General features: G+C 38.3%; 1 pseudogene; it reads right to left on the bottom strand.

Annotated features, from left to right (window-relative positions):
• Positions 1-7,490: 7,490 nt before the first annotated feature.
• LOC119619780 (large ribosomal subunit protein eL29 pseudogene) lies at positions 7,491-8,033 on the bottom strand (annotated as a pseudogene).
• Positions 8,034-8,266: the final 233 nt, after the last annotated feature.

Genomic DNA, 8,266 nt, shown 5'->3' on the forward strand with positions numbered 1-8,266 from the left:
ACTGTAATTGCAGAACAGTCATTTCTTATTTATATTAATCAATTTAACAAGTAGCATTGGCAATTTAGGATGTTCCAGACACTATTCTAGGTGAACAAAGGCAAATAATTCCAGTCAAGTTCCTGCTTTAAGGACTCAAAATCTGTCTCCTGGTAAATTTCACATGCTGATTTTAGTTTTTCCATGGAAATATGGAATAAATTTGCTCCTTTTTCTGCATGGCAGCAGCTCTTTAATCTGAGAATAATTCAAGCTCTTCTTTAGCTTTGCCTTTTGTGATTAAACAGGTGCAATTCTTTTAACTGCTTAGATATGGCAGATGATTTCTAGCTGCATTCCTGGGCTCTTTCAGGAACCAGGACAGGAAGGCTGAGCTATGTGGGACTTTAACCAGGGCAACACTGGGGCTCTAAGTCCTGTTCCTGGCAGTCCCCCAAGTTCTGTGTGACTTCACTCTTGACCTTCTTCCTCCTGCTCTAGAATTAGCTTTCTCACTTTATACCTTTCATAGGGCTTTAGATCAAGTAATTCTCTGGCACTTTCTGCTCCTGCTTGCTTTTGAATGCCATCCTACTGCTGGGACCCGACTTAGACCAGATCCTAAATCTCCTAATGGGTCCTAATCCAGCCCCTAACCCAGGGAGGTTTTAAATCACTGTATATTTTCATTTGTTATAAATACTTTGTTTTAGTTGTCCTAAATTCCTTGAATTGTGAGCTAGAATTGCTCATAATAAGCAAGGGAACAAAATAAACTGCCAAATGAATCCAAGGAGCCCTTGATTGTAAGACGTATTAATATTTTATGTACCTCCCCCCAACCCCAGGCCTTCTTATTGCTCAGAATTTTTATTTATTCTTGTTGAAGGAACTCTTCTAAACTTAGTTAGCAATAGACTTTTATCTGTGTCACTCTTGTACGTAAATAGTAACCAAGTCCCATCAGGTCTCAAAAGCGTATTCTTTAGCTATTCACCTTTATATATTCACAAAATGCTTCAAGGGTCAACATACTTGGATGGTTCCGTATGGCTCCTGGATTTCTAACTTATCTAGGCCTTTTATAAGCTCAGAGGTCATCCTTCAATGTTCTCTGCAAGCCTAGTAACATCTTTGAGAAACATTTTATCCATGGACAGTGACAGATCCACTTGTAGTCAATAAAGTTTCAACGTTAGGGCTTCTCACTAGCACAGCGCATTTCTTTCTCTGTGTAGATTATGATAATACAGAATGTTGTCACATGGAAAGGTAAAGATATGCAGCCACAAAATATAGGGAAAAGCATGAAAAAGCCATGCCAAGCATCTACTTTATAAAAACATTCGTCTTTTTTTTAATACTTCTCAGCTTCTTAAAATTTGTAGTTTACCATAATTTATTTTGTCTTTCTTAATAAATATTAATTGTTGTACATAATTTTGTATTCTTTTTTCTAGATAGGGATCTACAAATTGCATAAATTTGGAGTTCAGTAACACCTAGATTTGCCCCCTTCTTAGGTAAATAATTTTTAGTTTAAATTTAAATATAATGGCAACTCTAGGACATTAGCAATACACATGACCTCATAGTCATATGCTACTTTTTATAACTCTTGCTTGTAATTTTGATCTGTTTAGCTCCTTTAACACTGATAAAGTTATTTTGAGCAGTGTTGGAGTACATCATGGTTTCGTTAGTATTTTCTGTTTGACAAGGTTCAATTTTGGTTTTTCCTTAATTGAATCACATGTTGTTGGAAGTTGGGAAGCTTCTGTTCAAAGTCAGATGGAAATTTCTGATGAATTGATGATCTGTCCAATGTATGAATTGATCATATCACCCTCTCATTGCTTTAAAATTTCTTTCTTTCTCTATTCCCAGGGATTTGGGCATTTTTTTCTGTCTTTAGTTGATGTATTACAGCCAAACATTTTTTAACATTTTATTTTGAATAACCTGAAGCTGATAGGAAAGTGGCAAAAAGAGTCTGAAGAATTCTTGTATACTCTACAACCAGATACTGCAATTACTAATATTTTACCATATTGTGTTATTGTTCTCTCACTCCCTGCATTTATACATTTTGGTTTTTTCTCAGCCATTCAAAAGAGTTAAAGATATTAAGCCCCATCACACCTTAATGCTTCAGTGTGCATTTTCTAAAAACAAGAACATTCTCCTATATAACCACAGTACAACCATACAAATCAGAAAATTCACATTGATACCATGTTACTCTCTAATCTACTGATCCTAATCAGATTTTGCTGCTTCTCCCAATAATGTCCTTTGAAAGGTCCAGGATCATGTATTATATTTACTTGCCATATCCCTTTAGTCTCTTTTGATCAGATAATTTCTTCAGTTTCTCTTTCTCTTTTAATGACACTGAAATGTTTGAAGAGTCCATAAGAGTTACTCTGTAGAACATCCCTCAGTTCATGTTTGACAGACATTTTCTCCTGAATGGATTTGGGTTTTGTATCTTTTGCAGGGATATCACAGAAATGATGCTGTACTCTTTTTATTGTATTATTTCAAGTAGCATATGATTTCTGGTGATGTTTATTTTTCACCACGTGGCTAACATTATGTCTTCTAGGTTTCTCTATTGGTGAAGTTAATTAATACCTATTAAGTACTTATTAATTACTAAGCATTTAATATATGGGGATATACTTTAAGATTAGGTAAATATCCCATCTCTCATCAAATTTTCAGCCCCTAATTTTTGCTACTATTGAATGCCCATGTACCATTTATATAAATTAAGTTTTCTCATAACATAACCATACTTTTTCTTTTATGACTTTTATGTGGCTGCTTCTTTGCTACAAGAGCAGAATTTAGTATTTTTGACAGAGATCAAGTGTCCTACAAAGCCTAAATTATTTACTTTCTGGCCCTTTACAGAAAAACTTGCTGACTTAGCTCTCATGAGCCTGATAATCTGTATTTTAACAAGTGCCTAGGTAGTTAAACACTTTGCCAAAGTATATTTCTTTCTCTGTACTGCTGAAGTCTGTATTTTATTACTTACATATTTTTTCAATTCATAGTGTCATTTGTCCTTTTGTATCTTTTTTAAAGAAATAAGGCTATGAGGTTTACAAAAGCTGATGATAAAATTTGTGTCTTTCAAATGTCAATTGCATAAATGAGACAGAGAATGGTATAATATGGGTTTTAATAGATAGTCTTTGATATTATGGTGAGTGGAAAAACTTCACAATTTCAAAAAAAAAAAAACCTAATAGTATTCATAATCATGACAACTTTGAGCTTGATTTGCTGTCTCTCTAGTGTTCTAATTTCTTCAAATACTGCTATTAGATTAACCTTCTTAAAGAATAGCTCTGAGTTTCTCATGCCTGGTCAAAAAGCAAACACAAACAGTATATTTCATAATCTCCCCAATTCTAATGCCCATGGCCCATACTTTTTAGCCTGGCATGCAGGAGCCATCAAGGGTTGAACCCAATCTACTCTGAATAAGGAAAGATGAGGAGATAGGAGTGGTCTTAGAAAGATGGTCTTAGAAAGAGAGAAAGAGATTGGAGGGCTTTTCCAAAAACAGCTTCCTCTCCTAGTCATCCCATTTTCAGTGTTTTAGATAGCTCAGACTTTTAGCTCTTTACCATAACTACTTCATGTTCAGGTTTCTCTTCAGATCACACACACACACACACACATACACACACACACACACACACACATCGCATCACATTCCTAGCTGGTAGCTCCTATTGGTATGGTCCCATGACCTGTCCTTTAAAACTGTCTCTACAGTTCCAAATTCTCTCTGCTCCGGTTTAAATTCTATGTGTTTAAGAAAGCTCTTTTTCCTGCCATGGTAATATTTCCCTTCTTTGGCCACAAGTTGTACTTTACCTGTATTTCTCTTAGGAACTTATTTTCTATCTTTAATACAATTCATTATGCACATGATCCATCTGCCCCACTATTATATAAAATGGTCAATGATAAGCTTTCTATTGGATTCCCCTTCATAGTACAGTGTTTCCTCCTTAATAGATCCCCAGTGAGCAGTCAGGGAGTGACTCACAGGTCTGTCAAGGTGCCCGTCCTCACCAGAACACCTGAGTGTGAGTGGTGTAGATTCAGTGTGGAGCTAAGTAGCTAATATCTCTCTTTGCGCCTTTGAGTTCCGTTTGCTGTAAGATCTGAGGCTGATCTGAGGGAGGCTGGGCCAGTTTGCAGCCCCATTTGCTGGTACGCCATCTTTAAGAGCATAGCATTAAGCACTGTGGGAAGTGGGAGTCACTGTCTTTGTTCCAGGTCACCATTCATTCACCCTGGATTCCTTGAGGAGAAGACAGGCTGAGGTCAGCCTAGGTCCTTCTGATTCCTTCTGTTCTCATTAGTTGAACAAGCTCTTTACCTCGGTAAGTGATTGTTTTTACTGGTATCAACTCTCCTTTACTTTGCCTTTTTGCAGATGTAAAGAGATGGAAATAGGAGAAACATACACTGTAGATCAGGGAGAGGGCAACTAAGGCAAAATTACTAAAAGAAAGAGACAAACTTCAGTGTAGACAGACCTAGGTTCCAGTCCCAAATCTGCCACAGTCACTGTGGAATGCTAAGTAATTTACATAACTGCATCTAAGATCCACTTTCCTAATCTGTAGAACTGCAATAATAATAGCTACCTCATGTGGTAGGTGCTAATTTATGTAAAACACCTAGTTCATAGTAGGTGCTCAAAAACTTGCTCTTATTAAATGGTGCTTTGGAGAAACTGGCCAAAAGAAAAGGAAAATTTTTTAAAAAGGGCAGTGTGGACTGTGAATATACTGACGGAAAACATTCCATAGATGATTAACTAAATTACTTTTAAAAATTACTAAATTAAAGTTTTTAATTATGAAACAGTACATTTAAGTGGGAGCGGAAAGTTACCCAATCCAGAGCATGGATGAAGAAGTACTCAGAGAACTAGAGAAACAACTTAATTGGAGAGGCAGTGAGGTAACAAGAAGGGGGATTGACAAATGCATGTGAGGTTGTAGAGGGGATGGCAAAGCATTGAGGGCATTTCCACTTCATGGCTTCAATTTTCTCGATTAAGTAAAAGGCATTCTATTTTCTCCATTAAGAATAAAGAGGCACCAAGGTGAGGAAGATTATTTGATAGGCCACAGAAGTTAAATAATAATTGATACAGGTTAATTCAGTGTTAGGCTATTTACCAAGTGAGAACATTGAAAAGACAGTGAGACAAGGTAGTAAAATTTTGGCAAGAAAATAATTCAAGTGTGGAGATACAGACTCTAAGTTGAACGAGGAAAGATATGAAGACAAGAATGGTCTCTAAAGGGAAAAAGGAACAGGAGGGCTTGTGGATCAGGAGCAGGTGAAGGAGTAACTGAATGAGACAGCAAGAAGGACAGGATCCTGGGATTGAATAGTAGCGTGTGGGAACTGAACATTTCAAGTGCAGAGTTGTAACAAGTGTCTAGGAGGTTCAGGATGCGGCTGTGGGAGTGGGTGACCAAAGTTGGGGTGCTGAAGGTTCCTAGAGATGGCAAAACCAAGAAACTGATCTGGAAGAGTTGACTATGGAAATGCAAAAGTCATTCTGAACAATGGAAGTGCTTTAGCGTGATAAAAAGAAAGTTAACTAAGTATCAAATCTTAAATAAATATTGGGTGTGGCGAACACAAGAGATAGTAGCAGGTGAAACAGTAAAGACTACTCACAAAGGTCAAGAGTCAGTGGGAGTCAGGCAGTGTCTCAGGTCTATAATCTCAGCACTGTGGGAGACCAAAGTGGGGGGAAATCTCTTGAGGCCAGGAGTTCGAGACCAGCCTGGCCAACAAGGCAAAACTCCATCTCTACTAAAAGTACAAAAATTAGCTGGGTATGGTGGCAGGTGACTGTAATCGCAGCTACTTGGGAGGCTGAGGCAGGAGAATTGTTTGAGCCTGTGAGGCAGAGGTTGCAGTGAGCCAAGATGGCACCACTGCACTCCAACTTGGGAGAGAGTTAGACTCCATTAAAAAAAAAAAAAAAGTCAACTGAATTTTTTGTAAATTTTTAATTTTTTAAAACAAAATTATTATTAATTTTTTTTTCCTTAGCAATGAGGACTCATTCTGTCCAGGATGGTCTCAAAGTCTTGGGCTCAAGTGATCCTTTGCCTCAGCCTCTCTAGTAGCTGGGACTACAAGCATCTGTCACTGTGCCCAGCTCAACAGGATTTTTAACAGAACAAAATCTGGGTGTTTTCAGTGACACAATTCCCTACCTGCCTCTGCAAACAATGAAGTCCTTACATTGTTAAATTGACTTTAGGATCTTGGTTACAGCCTGCCATCACTCTGTGTCTGGGCTCTGTTATGAGAATAGAAGTTTCTCCTCATCCCAGATTCTAGTTAGTAAATTGGTAAATTTTCCTTCCTGGCTATTGTCCCTCAATCTATAGCTTGTTGGTTTCTGATTTTTTTTTTTTTTTTTGGTCCTTTACGTCTGATAACATATTTAACTCTATTGTCCACTTGTAGCTCAGGCTTGACTGACTTGTATTTGTGTAATTCTAGTAAACAAAATAGCCCCCAAAAATACTTTTGTGAAAACTATGGTAGATGACAGCCTTCAACAAATCTTCATCTTGCAGTGCCGAGGAAAGGCGCATCAATATTTACTGGAGTCAGAAAACACTCCCCAGCAGGTGCATAATTACTTTTATGAAGGATTCCTGTGACTCATTCCTGCCCTGCCTACACAGGACTGCCTCTCCTCATTAGCTTGTGATATTGTCTGTCTTTGTATGAAGGTCATTTTGAATCTAACAGTCAGGATAATCACATGGAAAAATTACTGGAAGAACCCCCACTCATGTAATTGCTAACATAATAAAGTTTCAAATTAGATATCAAATAGCACTTCAGTGTTTTGTTTCTTAAAATCGTATTATTTGCCTTGTGGGAATCTGTGTGTATATTTTCTTAAGGTGACATGGTCTCACCTTGAATATCTCTTTTTATAAGTGACTGACCTTAAAGATAGAAAGAAATGCTAGGGCTTTGGATAGAACACCTTCATGATGACTCAAATAATGTGTTAATGGTTTTAAGAGCACTCAGGAAACTTATGCCCATTGAGTGCTACAATAATAGACTAACTGATTTATGAGTAGTCTGTACACTCCTAAGAGCTGTACTTCTAGGAGTCTGTAGCCCACAAGAGAATTAACTTCACCCTAACTGTAGAGTCCCATGCATTGATCTGAAGTACTCATTCTTAGTCTCTTACCAGGGAGGCATATAAGTGTTTTGGAGGCAGCATGCAAAAATTTGAAAAAGTATAATCACTATTGAAACTTACGTTTTTAATTGAGGATAAAACATATTATTATTATTATTTTCCTGCCTCAGGTTTATTTGTACACATTTCACAGGAAGACACCAGCCCCATGCTGACAGCAGCGCAGGGTGGGTCACACCAGTCCTTCTGTCTTCATGTTGGCAGACAGAGATCTCTACTCTGAAGTCTTTGTAGGGGCCTGGGCATCTTTGGGAGCCTGAGCTGGAACTGAAGCTGGAGCTGCAGCCTGGGCCTTGGTTTGATCCTTGGCTTTGGCCTTTGGCCCACACAACCTGAGCCCCTTGGCAATGAGGGCCCAAGCATGCTTCCTAAGCTTGGCGTGGGTAATGTAGGCAAGTTGACTGAGCTTGTGGCTGACACCCTTTGGCATCTTGGGCTTAAACTCCTTTGGCTTAATGAGGGCCTTGATAGGCTCACCAAGTGCACTCATGGCCTTGACATTGTTAGCCTGCATCTTCTTTAGGCCCTTCTTGTTGCATTTCTTGGAAAAGTCCATGTTCCTCAGGAACTTGGGGTCTACCCCCTTAAGAGATTCATATTTTTGCGATCAGGGTTTCTTGATGCCGTTTCTGTGCCATTTTCAGGAATGTTTGTATGTGTGTGGTTCTTGGACTTGGCCATGTCTGCACTTTAACACCCAGCTCCCAAAGCACCTGGAACATGAAGGGACCATATTATTTTTATAATGTAAGCTTCTGAGGGAAAAACCCAATGAAATCATTTTGGCTGGCAAGACTACACCAACACAAGACTGCATTATTGAAGTGTCAGTGATTTTCATGGACAACAAGAAGTAAGTGGCAACTTATCCATGATTTCTATTACTGACTACCTATTCCATTTTCCTTTGCATCTAGCCAGACCCACAGTTGGGTGGGGATTTTATCTGGTGAGGAGACCCTAACCTTTATTCCCTTGTGATACTGTCTT

Source organism: Chlorocebus sabaeus, chromosome 25 (genome assembly GCF_047675955.1).
Source record: "Chlorocebus sabaeus isolate Y175 chromosome 25, mChlSab1.0.hap1, whole genome shotgun sequence".
In the NCBI taxonomy this organism is placed as follows: Eukaryota; Metazoa; Chordata; class Mammalia; order Primates; family Cercopithecidae; genus Chlorocebus; species Chlorocebus sabaeus.